The 22667-nt window shown below is 35.6% G+C and overlaps 1 pseudogene; it reads right to left on the reverse strand.

Annotated features, from left to right (window-relative positions):
- Positions 1-9064: 9064 nt before the first annotated feature.
- Positions 9065-17252, reverse strand: LOC134329577 (stonustoxin subunit beta-like; annotated as a pseudogene).
- Positions 17253-22667: the final 5415 nt, after the last annotated feature.

A 22667-nucleotide genomic window follows, 5' to 3' on the forward strand; every position in this document is an offset into this window, starting at 1 on the left:
TTCTTTTTTGCACAGCAAAATTGTAAGTGCATTTGTGCATGTAACTCTGTATTGTAGTGCTTAACAAAGGTTTGCCAAAGTAATCCCTTGCCCAGGTGGTTATATCAGCTATCACTGAATGGTGGTTCTTGGTCGCTCTTGGCCTTTACACACTGAAATTCCTCCCGATTCCTTGAATGGTTTAATGATATTATGCACTGTAGAGGGAGAAATATGCAAATCCCTTCCAATCTAAACATTTTAATAATTTTCTCACACATTAGTTGACAAACTGGAGATCCTCTGATCGTCTTTGCTCATCAAAGACTCAGCCTTTCCTAGATGCTGCTTTTGTACCAAACCATGATTACAATCACCTGTTGACATCACCCGTTTGGAATCGCATCATTATTTAGTTTTTTTCACCTCATTACTAGCCCTAAATTTCCCCTGTCCCAACTTTTTTGGGAATGTGTTGCAGGCCTGAAATGCGGGAATGGAGGTATATTAACAAATAAAATTAAATTGAGCAGGTAAAACATGCATATTTGCATTTTCCACACTGTCCCAACTTTTTCTGATTTGGGGTTGTAACTGTTAAAATATCTGACTACAATACAAGTATGTGAAAGGCCAAAAGTAAAAACTACATCTAAGCACAAGAGTTGTAGAGGGCAGTTATAAGGTGCACATTTTTCATTAATTCCTCCTCTACAACTATTTCATCAAGGTTTTATTGAATGCAGAACCTTGGAAACACCAGGCACGTGCACAGACATTTTTGGGGGCAGGTGCTCAAGCCAAAAAAAGGGCACCCATCCCCAAAATTATTAATAAAATAATAAAAAAAACACAGTAGGATATTTAACTTACATATTTATTTTTGTTAACACAGTCAATACACATCTAATCAAATAACTCAAATTATCAAATTGCATAACTTTTCTGGTAGATGGCCTAATCCAGGATAAAAGAGAGCTGCTACCCTGAGCTGCTTGTTGTAGTTCCTTTTCTTTCTGCTTTTGTAACCTTTCTTTTCTTGGCATTATGCTCCAAATTTGTAAATGAGATAAATCAATGTTGTGCTTAATAATCAAGAGTGACTTACTGAAGCTTCATAAAGGGGAGAACACAGTATACATCATTTTACTGTTTTCTGACAGAATTGAAGCATTACACTAATAATATACCATTACTAGTATCAATTTACCTCACCAGACTGTCATGTAGCTCAACTTAAGACCTACCTTTGATTTCAAATCAGAAACCCACTTTGGGTAGTTAATGTCAACAATGGGCCTATTTTTATGCCAATAAAATCAAATAGACAGCTAAATAACATTTTCCTATTTATTCATCATTTTTTGTATGCTGTTCTATATCATAAAGCATTATATTTAGCCTTCTACATATATTAGTTTGTAATGTTAAATACATAGCAAAATTATTCCTCATTTGTAAACCTCAACTGTTGAAGAATAAATGCTTGCATGAAAATAACTCCTTGACTACAGGTGACTTTTCCTACACAGCGTTTTGGCCAGGATGCTGTAATTATAAAATATTGTATGTTTGTATCTATTTTCAACACTTTACTGTGAGAGCTACTTGACATTCTCCTGCAAAATGTTTGAGCTCATGCTTTTTTTTCTTCGGGCTTTCACATCAAAATAAATAAGATTTTAAATTAAACAAAACTAGTGAACTTGTCTAATTTGTAAAACAGTAAAAGTGTCAGGACAGAATTCTCACAAGAACTCAAGTAAATGCCCGTCAGATATCAAAACACTTTTGGGGGGAATTGATTGAAATTGGGCTCCAGCAGAAAGGGCACTTTTCTCATCCAAAGCAAAAGGGCAGGTGCTTGAGCACCACTAGGGGTCTATCTGTGCACGTGCCTGGGAAACACTGTGCAAAAATATCATTCATGTACTACCTTAAAAGCCCTAGAATACAACAATTAAATGCTTCTTTTCTAGAGATGTTTGTGTTTTCTGAAAGAAGCACAATGTTGAGTTATTGCTGATATAACATGTTGAGATTTGGTGTACTTCTGTACACAAAGATAACCTTAAATGTCACCAAAATATACTACAGATTTCACTCTTTGGTTATACTAGTTCATTAAGTATTTTTTCCTTCAGAGACCAGCCAGTTCATTAGGTCACTGTACATGGATTTGCCTGATTTTATTTACTCCTCTGAATATTTAGAATTACAGTGTAACCTATAATGTACCAGCTGCTGATCAAGAACCAGCAAATTTCTTTAAAAAGGCCATTTGGTTGCCACCAAATTGTCCCTAGAACTTTTTAGTGAGCCACTGGGAATTGTAGTTAGTAGATCTCCTTAAACAGTGTTGCAATATATGTACTGCAGGGGAAGTTTGCATTATTTTTCAAACATGGTATAATTTTCATTCATTTTACTAACAGCTTCATGCTAGTCAAGGTTGCATTTACATATAAATTCATACTTGTGGCATTTAGCAGAAGCTTTTATGCAAAGCAGCTTAAAGTTATGACTGAATATTTGGCATAATATTTGAGCAATGATAGTTAACGGTGTTGCTTAGGGGATCAGAGTTTGGAAGGGGGCAGCAGTGACAACTTGGCAGTAGTAGGGCAGCCTTCCTACCTTACTAGTCCAGTACCATAATCACTGAGCTACCACTGCCCTATTGCATTGTGCATAGCAAGCACACAGTATTTTAATTTCAGAAAAGTAAAAACATCATTTCTGTAAAAAGGAACTGCCTGCAATGCAAAGCTTTAAATTTTTAACTGCAATCTTATTTGCAGAGCTCCTTAAAATTAAGTATACTGGTAGAGTTTTGGGCATAAACTGATTAGCTGACATCATCCTTGCATCTTTATTGGGTTCACACTAAGAGTCAAACTAAGAGTCAAGCAAGAGTTGCTTGCTTTTAAAATCTTAAAAGAAAATGTTTGGTCATCAGTTAATAATCTTGTGCTCAGGAACCATTGGAATGCATCCAAATTCTTTTAATTCATGTGTGAGATCTCCAGAGAGTTTGGTAGGCTCTAAATGTAGGTTTAGGAGGCAATTACTTATATTTTTCTTTCTTTTTAAATGAAATCATTTTATAAAACATGTATTTTGTGTTTACTTGAAAGAACTTATCCAACCACTGAAATAACGGGTCTATGCTTTTACTCTAGTAGTACTGGCTTTTACCTTTACCTTTGTTCATTAGCAGAATTTTTATCCAAACATCATTTAAATTTCATCCAAGCAAACAAATGAGTAGCTAAAGCGGGCTAAAGAGCTTTGCTTAAGAGTCTAACAATGATTTTCTGGTCATTCTGGAATAGCAGTCTTATCTACACTATTTCAGGATCTTAACCTTAGTCATAGTTTGCCTCTGTAACTTTTCTAAAATGTGTTGTAGGTACCACATTCTATTAAATAAATAATTAAATAATAATTAAAAAATAATTGGGTTTGTCTTTTCTAGAAATGGGATTTGTATATAGTTATATATTTGAAACAGAAAATCCATAGTCGTGTTCTCCATTCTGTTTCACTACAATGGATAACTTGCTATTGTTGATGAATTTCTTAATAAAATCTTAATTGCCAAACTGCAAATCTTTACTATAAATTAAATGCAACTGAAATGTAGAAACATAAACAATGATGAAAACTCAATGCACAGTTTTAGCCTATTTCTAAGTGCCTTAGTCATGCTGAAACAGGAAAAGGCCTTTGCTGTCATAGAGTTTTCTCAGAGTCCCGGCTTTTCTTCAGAAATTGGGTTTTTAATTTGGTTTAAAACATCTTGGGAAAGTTCTGTAAAGTATTAACCATACTTGTATTTACATGGCCTAACAGAAATTTCACAATGGTTATTTTCTACTATATAAATCATGTAATGGATATCAAAGTGTTTTTAAGTAGATTTCATTGTCATACAATTAAAGCTAGATTTACGTTTCAGGGCACTACACTTTCTAAAGTAGCCATGCTTCCTCCCCTTAAACTAAGTGTTGATTTTAATGTGTATACGGTTCATAAAAAACACTTTTTCCTACCACCATGTGGACAATCCTAAAATTCTTTAAGGAAAGCTTTTATAACGTGATTATGAGAATTCACTTCATTCACTAAAAAAGAATTAGTGAGATTAGGCACAAATGTTCAGTAAAAAGGCCCCACATACTTCAGGTTAAGGTCAGAGCTCTATGCTGGCCAAACAGGTTTTTTAACACCAAACTGGAATTTTTCTTTTTTTTTGTTTTTCACCACTGGAAAAACAAAATGATTTAGTTGATGACTGTTTGCCAAATTTTTCAATGATTTATGTTTGGCCTCTTATTTTCAATAAAGAAAACATACTACTGCAATCAATCACACCCAGACAAATTTGTCAGACTGCTAAATGGTGAATTATTAGCAACCCTGATAATACAGGATACAGTCCAATGTTGGTGTGCTTTATAATACTTCAGCCAGTCCTTGCCATTGGATAGGCCACTAGTCACTAGTCAATTAAGTGCTTCTTTTTGCTTGTGTAGTCTACTGCTTGTGTGTCTGAGCTGTTGGTGCTTCAAAACAGCACTTGACTTGTTGTACAGGTAGCATCATACATAGAGATTGAGGTTGCATGGCCTTTGCTTGTTTTTAAATGATGTTAGGAAATAATTTGGTTATAAAAGCAGAACTTCCAGTGAAAAGAGATCTCTGCATACTTTTGGTATTGCTACAGTTGCACAGATAAAAAAAAGTAATTAGGTTTGAAACATAATTATAAGACTATAATTATAAGACCATTATACTGTATATTATCTATTAGGTTTACAACAGAATTATAAGACTATAATTATAAGACCAAAGAAGATCAAGGATGACTAACTGTTATGGACTTTGTTCCACAGTCACCTGATCTAAACCCCATAAAGCATTTATGGGAAACACTTAAAGAAAAAAGCAAACATTCAAGTAGACAGAACACAAGCAGTGCAAGTAGGCAAACCCTTAGCACTGGCGCCCCCCAGGGCTGTGTCCTGAGCCCCCTGCTGTACTCACTGTACACCTATGACTGTGTGGCCACTTCCAGCTCTACCACCATTGTCAAGTTTGCTGACGACACTGTTGTGGTGGGCCTGATCTCTAACAATGATGAGAGGGCCTACCTGGAAGAGATTAAACACCTGTAGGACTGGTGCCAGGATAACAATCTCCTTCTTAATGTCAACAAGACAAAGGAGCTGATAGTGGACTGCAGCATAAAGCAAATGAGGAACTATGACACTGTTTTGATCAGTGGCACTGCAGTGTGGAAAGAGCAGACAGTTTCAAGTACCTTGGAGTCCACATCTCGGAGGACCTGTCATGGTCCTGCCACACCACCGTGATGGCAAAGAAGGCTCGTCAGCGTCTATATCACCTTACCCTCAAAGGTGCTTTGTAATTTCTACACCTGCACCATTAAAAGCATCATAACAGGAAACATCACAGCCTGGTTCGGAAACGGCACCAAGCAGGACAGGCAGGCTCTCCAGAGGGTTGTGCATTCAGCTGAGCGCATCATTCGGACCAAGCTTCCTGACCTGTAGTCCATATACAGGAAACGGTGCTGGTCAAGGGCCAGGAAAGTAGTAAAAGACCCTAGTCATCCCAGTAATGGACTGTTTTCTCTGTTACGGTCTGTGAAGCGCTTTCGTGTCTTGAAAGCCAAAATGGAGAGGATGAGAAAGAGCCTTTTCCCACAAGCTATTCGGGTCTGCAACTAAAACAGCATTCATGACTAATTTACACAATCTAAATTTATATATTTATGTGTGTATATATAGATATATACTGTATGTATGTGTGAATATATGTATATGCATGTATACAGTTTTTTATATATGTGTGTATATGTATATAGATTTGTATTTGTGTATAGTAATCACATCACTATAGCATTGTTGCACAGTATATGTTCAGTATTATTTTCAGTTTCTGCACTACTTTGTCACTTTTGCACACTTGGTTCACTTTAAATTGCCTCTTTTTTAAATTATTTATTTTAAGTTGTTTTCTTAATTTCATTTAAAATTCTAATTTTTCTACACTTTACATATTAAAACATTTCTATTTTTTGTATAAATATATATTTTTTGTTTTGTGGATTTTGTAACTACCGTGGCTTAGCAGTCACAAAAGCATTTCACTGCCAGTTGTACTGTGTATGACTATGTATGTGACTAATAAACCTTGATTTTGAAGTAAGTCAAGCAAGCAAGTCAAATTCCTGTGCAGATTATATAATTTGTAAAGAAAACATTACATTTGAGGAAAATAATAATAGAAGCCTTTTACTAGCAGTCTATCTAGCAGTCTCTGTATACACCCTACAGTATATGGGTGAAAGACGAATAGGGTGTTCCAAGTACCAAAAAAATAAAATTAAATTGTCTAGTTTTTTCATTTAATATTGTGCACAAATGTGTCACCTATGTAAATATGTATTTTTTTTTCTCAGCATTTTGCTTATTTGATAATTTTAGTGTTGTTGACACACAACAAGGGCACAAAAATGTCATTCAGTGCAACGACTAATTTATGACAAAATACACACACAAGGAACAATCTTAGCCATTTCAAATTTATGAGTTTTGTATATCTCTTACAAAAGATTTAAAACCTGTATTTATTTAGAAACTGTACTTACTCTGTTTTGAATTTTCTGTGCATTGTTTGTACTCTAATGCGTCTTGGGATTTTGTTTATTTGTATTCAAGATGTTTTTGCTACACATTCTATTCTATTTGAAACCCAATCAAACTCTGTTTTCTATGAAGCAGGCCTGGATTCCCTAGCATTCACATGAAAAAAATATATAATAATTACTTATTACAGTTATTTTAAGCAAATGTTTTTGTTGCACTGTATGATGATTTTATGTTGCACTGAATGACATACTCCAAATGATCCTGTTACATCAGAATATTCATTACTCAATTTGTTTTTAAGTACTTTATTGATTAAAGTAGCAGTAGTAGAATGAAAATATGCCACACCAGTGGCAAGTATGTGTTATAATATTACTACATCATGAAAAAAGTAAGGCAATGAAACACATAGCTAATGAAGCCATCATAACAACTTGTAAGGCACCAGAACAGTGTGGAGTGTGGAATTTGTGTCATAACACGTGGAAAAGTTGCTGCAGTAAATCTAAATTCATTCAGCCGTGAAAACCATTTGAAGTCGCATTTTATTTCATGAACTGAACAAATGTTTTCCAGTCTTTTGTTGTTAACCTTGAGGTTCTTGCTGTACATGGCTTTGGTTCTGCGATTATGATTTTGACATCAGACTTAAGGTAGTAAATTTCATCAGGTGGATTTGGCCACACAAAGGAATTTCTGTTTCAATTTTGTAGCATGCAGCTAACTTGCACCTCATCTCCTACAGACAGCAGTACCTGCCCAACGAATGGCAGGTCATCGTACTTGACAATAACAAAATCTCAGGGACCACTTCATCAGAAACATAATTATTAATATTCATTGTAATTACTGCTCTTATTAAGGAAGACTAGAATGGAAAAAAGTGGTTTTAATATTTAAAAATAATTTTAAAACATTATAAAGTCAGTATAACAATGTCATTGTCAATTTAGTGCAACAGCGAAATTCTGTTGCACTGAATGACTGTTGTTGTACTGAATGACAGAAATTTTACTTTAGCACATTTTACAGTTATCCCAGTGGTTAGCAAAAGCTAACATTGACCTTAGCTCAAAGACATTTCTACACATATTCACATTTAATTGTTAATAACCTTGTTTGTTTACAAGATTAACCGTAATATTAGGTTTTCTGTGTTGTACTGAATGACACTCAGTTTTGTTCTTTAATGTACTGTGTCAGTAAAAAGACATTTTTATCACATAATGTTACAATGCATTGACCTCGTGTGTGTGCTGAAGGGTCCCCAGGAGTCTTCTTTTGTTGTTATAATTGGTCACATGACTGCAGTAACTTGATCGCATATTAAAATAAGGCTTTTTATTAACGTTGTACTGAATGACAACTGAAGATTGGGAAAATGGGGACTGAAAGTATCCTGAATATTATTAATATAAAAAAACACATCTGATTGAATATTATTTAATATGTCACACATGACATTTGTACAATTATGCCAAAGCAGTAAATTTTAAGTTTTACTTAAGATTAATTAGTTTTTTCTTAATGTTTTATTACTTAAAGAGGTAGGGGAACCGTTGCACTGAATGACATTTTGGGGGTTTCAAGGGTTATTTTTTCAAAAGTCATACATTTTCCGTAAAAATAACTTTAGGTTTCAGTAAAGATGTACAAATGGAGTTGATTGAAGGTATATCCACTTATATTTATATAATTGTATATTATTTATCAAGTGGGGACACTAAAAAGTTACGTCTCGTCTTTGACCCATATACAGTGGAGGCCAAATGTCTAAGATCAATGATGATCATGCTTCAATATTATGCAGGCTTACTGACTTTAGATAGAATAAGGGGGTTGTCTTTACATTTTGCTTTTAATTACTCTTAGAATTATTAATCTCCATAATATTCCCAACCAAATAGTGCCTCACTAATCTTTACCAGATTAAAATGATTAAATATTCACATAAATACATGATGTAATGTGCAGACAATGATTCTGCTTAAGTAAAAATTAAAATAGACAATCCATTGTTGTAATCTTGTTCAGCTTTATTCAAAGAATATCCAACAAGACTCAGTTTTGCGCCTGGATAGCAGGGGCTTCAAGTGGGGGGAGTAAAAAGCAAGAAAAAAACTTTCATTACGGTATTTGAACAGTAACTTGTACAATAGTTAAGTAAAACTGCATCAGTACATCATTCACCGCAGGATATAAACTTTGTTTACTAAGCATGGTTATTGTATGCTAATATTGCTTTTGTAGCATGGAAATGATCAAATAACGCATCACAGAATGAGTTCTTTCTAAATTAAAACTGACAACCAAATGTTAAAATAATAAAAGAAAATAGTAAATAGTAAAAGAAAATAATAATAATAAAAAAGGCCGGTGAAGGCTTCTTTAGATTATCAGTGTCCTTAAATATGACCTGGAATGGCTGCCTTCATCTGTTGAAAAAAAGAATAAAACATTTTATTACTATGTCTATTGTATTACCTGCTCTCTGACCCTTATTCTGACCCTTTGTTTTTCAGTGGCAATACTACAGTTTTGCTTCTTTCCTTATATAAAAAAGGTAATTTTAAACTTACATCAATGATGCCAAAGTAGTTCATGAAGACATTGCAGATGTTAAGTGAAGTCACTTTTTCCACTGGTACTCGATGGTTAAACTTATAATAAGACACGCCGTTCACAATTACCTAAAAAAATCATGAAAAATGTATAAGACCAAATTGATTAATTGCTTTACTGAAAGTAATGATGCACAAAATTTAAATATTTAAGCCCTTTACCTCATAGCACTCTGGTTTAATCACTATAAATATATCAAAGGCTGCTCCAAGGGAAAATGGGTTTTCCTGGAGCCTTACTTCAGAACCCCATTGCCAGCTCTTTCTGTCATTAAACACCACAGCGTATGTACGGGGGTTAAAGTGTAAAACAATGTCATCTTCTGCCCTTGTTCCAGTCTTCAGATTAATTTCAAAATTGCTACAGACACAATAATTTAAGAATTTATGTTTTTATTTATACAATACCAGGTCAAAAAAAGTTGTCTTCACTAATAGTTTGCTTGACCACATTTAGCTTTGATTAAGATGTGCATTTGCCATGGCATTGTTTAATACAACTTTATTTCGACTTTATTTTTAACTTTATTTTAGTAGTGATGATAGGAGATTTAAACCACATCTTAAAATTTCCTCCAGGACATCCCAAAGACTTTTAATGGGGTTAAGGTCAGAATTCTGTGGTGGCCAATTCTCTCAACCACTCTTTTACAAATTTAATCTGATCAATCTTGGCATTGATATCCTGGATTCTGCCCATGCCATCAGAAAAGAAAACGCCCATTGATGGGATAATGTGTTCATTCAGTACATTCAAGTAGTCAGCTCAAGTAATTTTATTGCCACATAACATTAGTGACCCTTGACCTTACCAGTTAAAACAACCCCTGATCATGACATTGCCTCTAAGCTATGCATGATGGGTGTGTTATTTCAAGGCATTTTTACTTTTTAACCTCACTAATCAGTGAATTTCTGATCTTCACACAACTGTTTAGTCTTTGAGTTCTTGTTGCCTTGTGTGTCTGAAAATTTTCTTATTTTCACTATTTAACATCTCCAATCGTTTGAACTAATTTCTGATCATGGTCATTCAAGATTTTTTTCAACAACAATTTGACCATGAGCCCTCCAGGGTTCAGTAATCCGTTGGACAGTTTTAAACCCAATTACGGTTACTTCAGCAATCTCTTAACAATAAATTGACTCTACTGTAACACAAAAAAATTTCTGACAGGGTTGTTTAACAAATAAGAAGTGTCCTAGTTAGGATTAAAATATTTGTTTCTAGCTGAAACATAGTATTCACTGCTGGAATTATCCAAAGTCTTTTTGCCAGGCAGAATATTTCTACATAAATATAGGACATTTGTATGTAAAATGGTTAAATATTGTAAAATCTAGACATTACTGTCAAACAAACCTTTGAGAATCTACAGGAAAAACACCTTGGAAAAACAAAGCCAGTCCAGGTGTCAAGCCAGAAATTAATCGACCCACATATGGTTTGCTCTGTGATTAAAAACATTTAGGGAACAAACAGTGATTTATTCTCAATCTTAATTAACTGATTTTACAGTCTTAATAATTAATGTTACATTTATTTCAAAATCTATGTACAACATGTTTAGGTGCTGTGATACTCACTGGGCTGCAAACTGGATAGTTTATATCAGACTGAATGTCTGAAGAGCGCTGGCGGGAAGCACCACCACAGAGTTCCTTAGCAAAAGTAGATTTGCTCCAGTTCTGTGAAGAACAGAAATGTGCAGAATGACATAAGGAAAACAAATGCTGCTTGTGCTTTACTGCTTAAAATCCCACTTGAAAGACCATCATCACCAAACTTATCTGACTTACTGGAACAAGACCAACGGTGTTCATTACGACATCTCCAAGAATCTCAATGTGAGTCACGCTCTCCACTGACATGCGGTGCTTAAAAAGGAAACTAAACTATCCATTTATATAAACCTAAAAAAACAACAATTTTAATTAGTGTAATAATTTTACTTTTATACATGCATTACTTTGTTCCCTATTTCACCAATATCTATACCTCAAAGCCTTCTGTTTTAGCCACAGTAAAGACATCAAATGCAGATCCCTTGTATATAGGACACCCTTGTGTCTCTTCATTTGTCTCCCAAGTCCCTTTCCTTCTACTATTACGTATCATTGAAACATTATAAGTGGTCTTTAACTGAAAAGCGATGTCATCTTGATCATTCGGTCCAAGTTTATGATTCATTGTAACTCTGTAAAAAATATAAACATTTATCTTTCATTATTATTTGTTCACTTGTACATACTGCAGTATGTAATTATTTAGTCAGATTTATTGTATTTTGTGTGATCATAAATACATACAGTTGTCCATTGGTAGGAGCATCCCCTTGGAAGTACAAAGCCATTCCTGGTTTCAGACCTCCAGGAATTGCAATCACGTATGGTGCGGTCTGTGATGGATATAAGCAGATATTAAGTAGCAATATAATAATGTACTTGAGCTACTATCTCCCATGCTGGCACTTTTATCAGACAGTAGGAGTTTCTCTTCCACATATGACCAAATGTGATTAAGTGCTTGGCTAGGCTAGTAGTACAGAATCAGAAAAGTTCAATATGTTTTTGATAGCCAAGAAAATAACAAAACTGTAAACTTGCATTTACATTGGTTGACATGCTGATGCAATGTGATGGGACAGTAGTTTGGTTTATATTGGTTTGTATTTGTGTATATTGATTGAAAGTAAAATAATAAATATTAGTTCTGTATTGTGATTACTAATTTAATCCAGATTTGATAATGTAAAGAAGTCTGTCTTCCAATAAGTATTCCATTTGCTCAGTTTTCTGCATCCTGTTGGCTGTTGATGTAGAACTCTCACTAAAAATGAACAGCCTCTGAACACTTTGTTGCACCCAGTTAGTCGGCATGAACACAGACTCTACACACCTACAAACAAGGTCCTCCTTGTCCAGCTTTATAGCACAATGGGAAAGATGTATTTGAGCATTTTTACAGATACAGGTAAGCTAACAGTCAACATTTTAAGTTCGCTTATATTACTAGATATTTGAACACTGAAATATTTACTTACAACATTGCTGGCAAGAGTTGTGACCTCTTTCTGAATAGTTGAAAGACTCCACCGTGAGATGCCAATCCTGGTCATTATTCTCTTTCTTAGTTCATTACAGAAAGGAGCAGTAAGGCAGTCCTGTGGACCCCAAAATTATGTTTTGTTCTTACAATATGAATGGCATTCATGAAAATATACTTTTAAAATAATTGACTGACCCCTGGCTGGCACAGTGGAACAACATTGAGCTTCCCTCTAAAAGTGAAGTTTACAGCGTCACTTGCTTCACTCATTCCCACATCATCAAAAGCTCTGTGCCGGACCCAATACTGGTTTGTTATTTCCAGTCCAGTCAAAGTGTATGTTGCTGGAGCATCTGTAGTTTCTATGACTTTCCATCCTTCAGGGTCAGCTCCTGTATCTTGTGTTGTCCTGTACTCCACTCTGTAACGCAATGTTGATCCAGTGGGGGACTTCTGAAGCTTAAGGATCACATTTTTGTCTTGGAACTCTACTTGGAGTGCAGGAGGTTTAGACACAGGCTTAAACTTGCTGTCTACCAGTTTCCCTTTTTTGTATAAGCGTATAGAGGTTCCAGGGTTAGAGGTGTCTAAGACTGAGGCAATGATAAACTTGATTTGCTTCTTATTCTTATTTAACTCAAAACAGCTTTTAAAAAGAAGAAGATTTTCTTTCATCCTTCCAGTTGTGTCATAATTGCTGAACCAGAACTGAATGTCATCAACACTTGAATTTGGAACTGGAGACAATTTTTCAAACTCATCTGGCTTAAGGAATTCTTTTACTGTGGACAGATATGGATCTACATTCTTTAGAGAAGTAAAAGTAAAGCATAGCACAGTGTCCACATTAGGATCAATAAGAGCGTTGGTCAAAGAGCTTGACGATTTCATAATTTGAATGCCACTCAGTTGCTGGCTATAGGTATTCAGCAGAATTAGTTCACTCTGACTGTTCTCTAACCATGTACTGACTGTGTTTTCTGTAAATGGTGACTTGTCATTGATGGTTAGAAGGTTTGCTAGTGCCTCGTCTGTCCCCTTTCCTCCCCGAATCATAGATAGAAGTTTGCTGAGGGCTTTTAGAAACAGTCCTTCGTAAAGCCTAAGTGACTCCTGAAACGTCTTCAGCCTTTGTCTCACATCTGGAAAATCATTGGCTGTTGCATTTGCAAATAAGTCATTGCACATTACATCTGCCTCTCCAATCTTCTCCAGTAAAGCTTCTGATTTAGAAATCAGTGTGTCACTAATTTCTTTTTCCAGCCTAGCTGCTCTACTATCTAAACGTGCAAGAGGATAGAGCCAGACTTTTATTGGTACAGCATCATTTTCTTTTTGCTTTAAAATAGAAGGTAATTTCTGGTACAGCTGCAGTGCTTCCATGTATGTGGTGGGATTTGTATCAGTCTGATAATCACCATAAAAAGTGCAGTTTATACTATTAGCCATTTGTTTTTCTTGATCCGTCATCTTCAGTGTTCCACTTCCCTCAACAGAAAATGCTGGAATCTTTTTGACCATTACGTTCAGGTTTCCTTGAACTGCTTGTTTGTTTTCATTTGATGCAGCTGTTAGATCAAATACCATGAAAGCTTGAGCTCCATATAGTACAGCTGTGACAACATGAGTTGCTGTCTGGTCATCAAACACTTCTGGGTAGGGTAACTTTGCCCAGCTGGGTCATGGTAAGTTGTGCGAATTTCGTAGTCTGACCATAGTACATAGTAACCCGGGACTGACGTGCTGAGGACTTTTTGTCATCCATAAATCTGGCTGAGCCACCAACTTCAATCAAACCACCCAGGAAGCTGGCCTTAAGTGAGGCGCTCACATCCATTAGACTGGCCTTCTCACGAACAGAGTCAGAAGCAAGGAATTTCAGATCAGTCTTAGGCTGTCGACGCACATCCACATCTTTATCTAATGATGCTTTATCCCACAGAGTAACACCTGAAATAAGACAGAGTGGAATTAACAATCAAACCAAGTTCAACACTATTTAATTTGAAACTGACTTTAGTCAGATTTTATTACAGAAATAAAGACATTAAAAACATTTAGTGGAATTGTGCACCTTAATTATAAATATAAATGTATACTGTATATGTACAGTATATAGTAATTATATCACTTTCATCACGCTCATTGCTTTATAAAAAAACAGTTGCAGACACAGGTCAAGGGCCTCAGTTAATGGACTTTAAGGACAAATTGCTCACCTATGAATCAAGAATTGTTCAGATGAAAATTGTTGCTGACCATGTGCATCCCTTTATGGTCATTATTGAACTTTAAGTATTATAAAGCACAATGTCACAAATCACAAGTCATTTCACACTATTGCCATGGCTTTTACTGGACTCCCAGTCACTAGCTGTAAATATAATAAAGCACCTTTAGGATTTGTTAGAACGGGCAACTTTTAAGAAGACTTGCAGAGGTTGGCAGAAAGGTACAGCAATATTGAACTAGAGGGATTCTACACCATGAGGAAATTTGTGCAATGTACTGACTTAGTATTCAATTAGGCTGTGGCGAAAGAACTGTGTCATCAACAAACATTTGCAAGCCTAAGGAAGACTGCATATGGCAAAGTAGCAACAGAGCTAATTAAAGCCACACACCACTGGTATGGAGCATTGAGCAAAGTGCTCCGCACCACCATAAAACGATACGCTCCATTTTTGGTTCCAACTAGAGATAGAACAGAAACACATTGTCACGGGGTCAAACCTTTTACAAATAGACATAGCAGCAAATGCAAAGAACAGACATAGGGTTTAAAATTTGACTTAGACTTTTAGATTTTAATAATATTTAAAAATGTGAGTAATTTCCCTCCAGGATTTGTATAAATCCTATTTATTCAAATTATCCTCCAGGCCACCCAAGGAGGATGGGGGTCCCTGCTGAGTCTGGTTCCCCTCAAGTTTTCTTCCTGTATTTCTAAGGGAGTTTTTCCCTGCCACTGTTGCCCTGTCTGTTTTTGGTCTGTTGGTCCTGAATTCTGCAAAGTTGCTTTGAGACAATGTTCATTGTAAAAAGCGCTATACAAATAAATTTGACTTGACTTGATTTGGAATGCAAAATGGGCAGGCAGAGTTGGCGAGGCAAAAAAATTCATCAAAGTTTAACTTTATGAAACTATGTGGAGATTACCAACAGGAGTTGACAATTGAGCTGAGCAGTACGTGCATTGTCTCCGCCATGGAAATGGTACGCTCTGATTTAGGTTCCTACATAATAGTTCCTACTGGAGATGGAAGAAAAACCCCATTGTCAGCGTCATACTTGTCACAGACGATGATGACGCTTCCGGTGTAAACATAGGGCGTTGAGCGATCAGCAATTAGGATGACTAAAGGCGAAAAATTACTGCTGGTCTGATCATAGGGTAAAAGAGAGCCACTGGCCACGACAGTTAGGACATTTAGTAGTTGCTGTTTATTGAACTTTTGCAATTAGATTGTAGTGTTTTAGTATATTCTACTGCCAGCTTGTTTGTGTGTTTCTATAGATTGTTTTGGGAAAATGGTTGAGCAGTCACAGCATATTCATGGACCTTGTTTGCATAATTGTACTGGTGCATGCAAAGCTGCTCAGCATACCCGTGACAGAGCCTTTACTGTTTTTTCTCTTTTTTTTCTTTTTCTTGCAACTTAAACAATATTGCTCAGATTATACTGAGTATTTTTTATTGTTATTTATTTTATTTTATTTTTTTAAGTTTGACTTCTTGTTAAGTTGCCGGGCATTTGGGGAGGTGGGGAGTGGAGTACGTTTGTCGTAACTTTCTCCCCAGGAGTAGTTTCCTAGCGGACTTCACTGCTGCACCGCCCGAGCACCACTTGCAATTAACGCATAATATTAATCATAATTTTAAAATGTAAGTTTAGCTGGAATTTGACAAACCTTGGGATAATTACTTTTACACAATTTGTGTAGTTAGTTTATTTATGGCCATTTAAAAACAACTAGTTGAGTCTTGCTAGTATATGCATTATGTGAATGTTTTGTTGTCATTCCGGTGCTGGTCTTAGTTGTTTTTCACAAGTAGGATTTTGGTGGCGAGTTAATTTGTACCCTAAGTAAAGGTAACTGTCTTTTACCAAATGTGCTTTTTACTCAAGACCCTTTTTGTTTAACATTTTGATTAATGATCTGAATTTTTTCTGTTACAAATATGCAATAATCTACAGAATTAGAAATGACCTGTTTTTATTTTTCACAGCACAGTAGATGTTTTATATACACATTGGTTCTGGGAGTGGTGTTGAGTTTAAAAGGTGTTGAGTTTCAAGGTATTTTTTTCCCCATAAGGATGTATGGGAAACCTGTTAATGTGTTCCATGGTCTTGTGGAACTGCATATATTTTAGGGTAATGTAAAATAATGTGGTTGTTTGACACTTATACACTGAAAATAACACAAATATAATATAAAAAAAACATTGAAATAAAAAGCTGATTCTTACAATTCGATGTAACACAAAAAGTGAACCAGTGAGGAAAATCCAAATAAACACAGATACATGTGGAGCTTTCAGAGTAAATTTGACAAATGCAGATTTGTCTCATATTCACACTTTGATGACGTTTTACTGCATCGCTCAAGCGAAGCGCCAAGTCCAAAGACATGCAGTTAGGATAACTAAAGCTACTAATATTGCCTTGAGTGAGTGTGTTTGTCCTGTGATGGACTGGCAACCTGTCTGGGGTGTTTCCACCATTTCACCCAGTGAATCAAACCCACCGTGACTCTGAATAAGATTAAGCGGTGGTAAAACAGACAGTGAATTAGAACTCCAGATTGTGGAGTTGGAGAAAGTTTACCTGGAATAAATGAATCACTGCGGCAGTCATACAACATGCCAGGATGCAGGGCCCTTCCAAGAGCTGCCATCTCAACGACTTTGGGTTCCATGACTGTCAAAAAACACAGCAAAAAAGTCAAACAATATTAAGCTACATTTAGTTCTTAACCATTTGTCATAAATCTGAATCAAAGTCTTTTGACAGATTTGCAGATAAATAGTTGTTATTTATATAGCTACTATTTTGTTTACGATTGTCAAATTTTATATTCATTTAAATACATAGGTTAATCAAAGTTTATTGCCGAATTCATCAAGCTGAAGCTGCAGTACTACCAGTATCAGTAGTAGTAGTTGCTGATGTAACATTATCAAAGTTAATCACAGTAACTTTTGATGTATGACTACGAGTACTGATTATAGTAGTTATGAGTATCAGTAATAATACAAGCAAAAAATGTATATCACCTTTTCTTTAAGTTTTTGTCTAGTAGCACACAGAGCTAATTTGTTCTCTTTTGAGTCAGAACAGAGTAGCTTCGGCTTCCTCTTCGGCTTTCCCGTTGTTTCTTAGTCATTTATAGTCATCTGATTTGAATTCATGACCATATAAGGCTAAAATGAGATTCCTTTAAGACATGTTAGGTCCGATCCACCCTCTTATATTCTTCAGGGAAATAGCTGCCAAGTCACTGTATTTCGATAAATTTGCATGTTGTTTAAGATTAGAATGGGGTAATGTGATGATAAAAAGTAAATTAGCATACACCTTTTATTAAGAACAGGTAAAACATGTACAGGAAAAATAATTTACATCCTAATTTAAATCTATGTGTTCTCACACAAAACCTCTATACACAAACAATCCTCAAATGACACAAAAATATACTACAGATTTTATTTTTTCCATCATTCAAAAAGCAAATGCGGAAAATATGTTTACTGTACATATAAAACATATAAAAAGTTTATTGATTTCTATTATGATTTTGGAGAAATGTTGGCTTATGGTTGTATACAAACTGGCTTTAGGTTACTGAAGTTTGAAGGCATTTGTTTCTGCATTTTTCTTATGAAGTCTTGTTTAGTCCGTCAGATGTTGATTTGTTGGCGTGTTTATAATCATTGTTCTGTTGTATAAGACAATTTCAGACTAGCTTAAGCTGCTGGACCGATAGTCTCACATTTGTCTCAATAATATACTTACATAAAGTGGAGTCTGACATTATCTGAAAGACTTCAAGATCCCAGGTTATGTGTCTAGAAAACAAGCCTAAGTCATCACCCCTCCACCACCATGCTTTATATTTCATATATGATGTTTGCGGTGATATGCGATTCATTTTTGGTTTCTCTAGTACAAAAGGAAATTGTTCCAGAGCTTTTGTGGTTTGTTCAGATACAGTTTTGCAAAGCTAAGTGAAGCTGCCATATAGACATCCTTTCATGAAAGCCAAACTTGTTCAGTTTTGTGGTGTTATAAACACTTTATGTGCTTACAGCGGAATGCTGATTCATCTGACTACAATACAATAATAATAATATCTGCTCTGTGGTAGTCCTGGGAGACTTGCTTCTAAATGGTAAGTGGAGCTGATAAAATAGTGAGTGTAGAATCAAGGAGGTGGTTTTAATGTTAGGTTGATTGGTGTATTTAGTTAGTTTAAAGACAAACCAGTTCATTAGATCACTGAACATGCATTTTTCTGATTGTTTTTACTCCTTTAAAAATTAGAATTAAAGTCTGAAAAATAAAGTGCAAAAACCTTTCAAAAACCAGCAAATCTCTTAAAAAAAAAAGAAAGCCACAAATGGTGCCACCAAATTGTCTTTAGATGGCTTACATCTTCATGAACACAAGCTCGTCATGAACAGTGTTGCAGGGTATGTAATGCATGATAAGTTTGCATTATTTCTTAAACATGGTATGATTTTCATTAATTTTACTAACAGCTTCAGGCTAGTCAGGGTTTGCATTTACATTTACATTTACACTTGCAGCATTCAGCAGAAGCTTTTATCCAAAGTAAGTTACAGTTATGACTAAATATTTGCCATAATATTTAAGGTTAAGGGCATTGCTTAGAGATTTGGAGGAGGCCCCCTAGAAGTGGCAATTCGGCAACCTTCTGATCACTTGTCCAGTAACTTAACCCCCGAGCTACCACTGTGCCCTTTTAAATAGTACATTTACATTTTCACCATTTAGCAGATGCTCTTATCCAGAGAGACTTACAGAAGTGCTTCCATAGTAAACATTACCTTACTCTAGTTTAAGTAGACCTGTTAAATAGTACTGTTTACATTTTTCATTTGTGCAATTTAGCAAATGCTTTAATCCAAAGTGAGCAACTGAGGGTTAAGGGCCTCGCCCAGGGGCCAAATAGTAGCAACTTGGGCTTGAACAGGCAATCTTTTGTGAACTAGTCCAGTACCGTAACCACTGAGCTACCACTGCTACATAAGTAACTTTTTCAAGAACATGCAATGGTGTGAAAAGCTCTTACATCCTTTACCTTACCTCTTATCTTACCTCCTCTTAAACAAAGGAGTAAAGTAAAAATGACAGAATTTGTCTGTAAAAATTGAATTACCTGTAATAGAGAGCTTAATTTGATATAAATTTTTTAACTCAAATTTTTACCTCAATCTTCTTTACAGAAACATATTGCTAGAGTTTTGGGCATTAACTGATAAAAGTAGACCTCACCCCAGCTTCTCTATCAGGTTTAAATTGTAATTGTAAAATGTAATTCATCGTTTCAAATGGATTTTACCGTTTACCTACAGAAGGAAGAGGCACAAACATCAGACACCAAGAGGTATTTTATTTTATTTTTTTAAATATCATTTATTTGCTTTATATGTGCACACCTGGTTTGGTTCAGAGCACCATAATCTTTAAATATCATTTGTGCATTGAACAGCATTAATAAAACTGTAGGATGCCACTAGGTGTGAATGTATTACTGTAAATACATATTGACTTTGATTGCAAGGCTTAATGGTCACATGTTTAATGCAGGTCTATTTGTTTATCATGTGAGGGAAATTTTTATATATTTTAAGTAAGTTAGAAGTTTTAATACATTGATACATTTTTCTATAATCTTTAACATTTTGGTGCAAGTCAAGTCGTCTGAGGTCAAATAGTCAACTATTCTGTATGTCTGTAAGTTCTGTTATTTTTGGAGACTAGCTCTGATGTTGAGACAAGTTCTGCTTTGAAACTAGACAGTCCTTCCTGTTTTTTATTTTTGACAATGTAAAGAGTTTCATCTCCTTATAAATAACAACTTGAGTTAGCTTTGAAATCTGCCCGGAGATGGAATGTTCTAGAAATCGCCATATAAGGCTTCGGCCAACACCCTAAAGTGGGCTTGGGCCAACACCCTAAAGTGTGACTTTTCTTTGTCTCATTGCACATTCTCTGATGGACTGCAGGTTGACTGTAGATGAGATGTGTCCTATTGCAATAGATCTTGTGCAATAAACCTTTTGCATTAATCCTGGGTGGTTCTGATTTTATTCTGAGTCTTTGTTACTAGGTCTCGTGTTTTTCTACGACAATTATTTATTATTTTATTTTATTCTTAAATTACCCAGTTGAAACTTAGAGGCATGAACATTCCACCTTTGCTCAAGTACATATCAAGAGCTGTATCTTCTGGGAATATTTAGACACAAATTTAGACTTAGAATTGTTTCCAGACCAAAGGCATACTGTAGGGGGGCTGTGTGTGTGGTGAATAATAATGGAGAGGTGCTTTTACTTATATTATTTATTTACATTATTCACAAACAAATGGTTGAACCCACTGTGCAGGAAGAAAAAGCTGTGAGCAAGTTTGGTAGTGCTTGTGTTATTTATTATTTATTTTATTTATTCATTGTTGTACAAAAAAGAGCAATCAATTTTTGGAAACATTTAAGAGAGAGCGACCCTCAATCTTATCATTATAAAGCCCTGAAACACCAAGAGCTGAGCAAAGATACCAGTCCCCTCATCTAACTGGTCCTCAGTCACTGACACACCACTAACACAACAAAGACCCAATTGAACCAAATTACACAAAGGCTCAAAATTTAATATCTGAATTATTGGGAAACTGAAACTAAAGGGAGGAGAGGCTGTGCCAGCACTGCACTCTCAAGTACAGTAGAGACAGAGCTGCACTTCCTTGCTCAATGCACAAAATACCACCACATTCGCTCCTAGTTTATTGCCCAAATTTAACACTATCACCCCCAACTTCAACTCCCTCCAGACCCTGACAAACTGCCCCACCTACTGGGGGAGCACAGAGAGCTACACACTAGCAGCACTCTATACACACACCTGCCACCAGGTGAGGGACAGTGGGTGACCAGGTCTCACACACTCACTCACACACTCTCACAATTTTTATTACTACCTCTTTGCTGGCAATGTTAAATTTTTTATTGTTATTATTTGCACTGTTTTTTAACCTTCGGCGGAAGATTATGCGCGCTGCACTCCGCCCACTGCACTATAAAAAACAGCGGAGTGACGGGCAGATTATTATGTTGCGATGCCTGCGCGCACACATGGTGTTACTAAAACTAAAAGTAAATACTACTTAAAATAATAACCAAACTCCCAGTAACAAAATAAACGTTACAGCGTGCGTGGTGTACAGAACTACAGAAAGAGAAACGTGAACAGCCCCCGAATCACCTCGGCAACGCTGTTCACGTCTAAAACTACGTTCCAATATTCTTTCTTTTTTATTTCTTTTCTCTTTTCTTTCTAATTCTTTTCATTTTTTGAGAGACTGTTTCTTTCTACAGCTCTATTCTTAATATCTAAATAATTCAAAATATATACCCGATACCGTACCGGCTCAGTCAATGAACATTTAAAGACTGAGAGCACCACGCTGTTGGAAACGCGCATTAATATAGCAGCGAACCCAGGTGCTGCAAATAGTCACTGATGAGCGCGGTGGCCTGTGGGAAATGTAGTTATTCCAACTACTTCTATTTCCCAAGGTAGCGACAGAAGCCGTTACAACATACAGCGTGTATTTTACAGTTAAAATGAATCCAGCTAAATGAATCATGTTTTACCATTATCTAAATACAATTATACATAAGTATAATTTATTATTATTATATTATTATTAGTAGTAGTAGTAGTAGTACCAACAATTATGCTCTAATCTACACAGAAATAGGAATGTTATGAAACATCTAAAATAGGATTTACACCCTGTAGTGATTTGTATTACTGCAATAAATATCCACACCACTGTAGCTATTTAGCCGACAGGCATCTTTACTCAGACTGAACTCTTTCCTCATGTACACACCGGGACACCCCCAATCCCCTGTATGGAACGCCAAAGGGACCATACTACATCTCCCCTTCCCCAAAGTAGAACTATAACAAAGTGGCATGAAATACAGTTATCAACTGAACAAGATAACATTTATAACCGTTCCCTATTCTTCTAGGTTATATAGTCTTTAAGCCACCCTGGGGCTTTAACTTCCCTCTTTAG

This window comes from Trichomycterus rosablanca, chromosome 15, assembly GCF_030014385.1.
Source record: "Trichomycterus rosablanca isolate fTriRos1 chromosome 15, fTriRos1.hap1, whole genome shotgun sequence".
In the NCBI taxonomy this organism is placed as follows: Eukaryota; Metazoa; Chordata; class Actinopteri; order Siluriformes; family Trichomycteridae; genus Trichomycterus; species Trichomycterus rosablanca.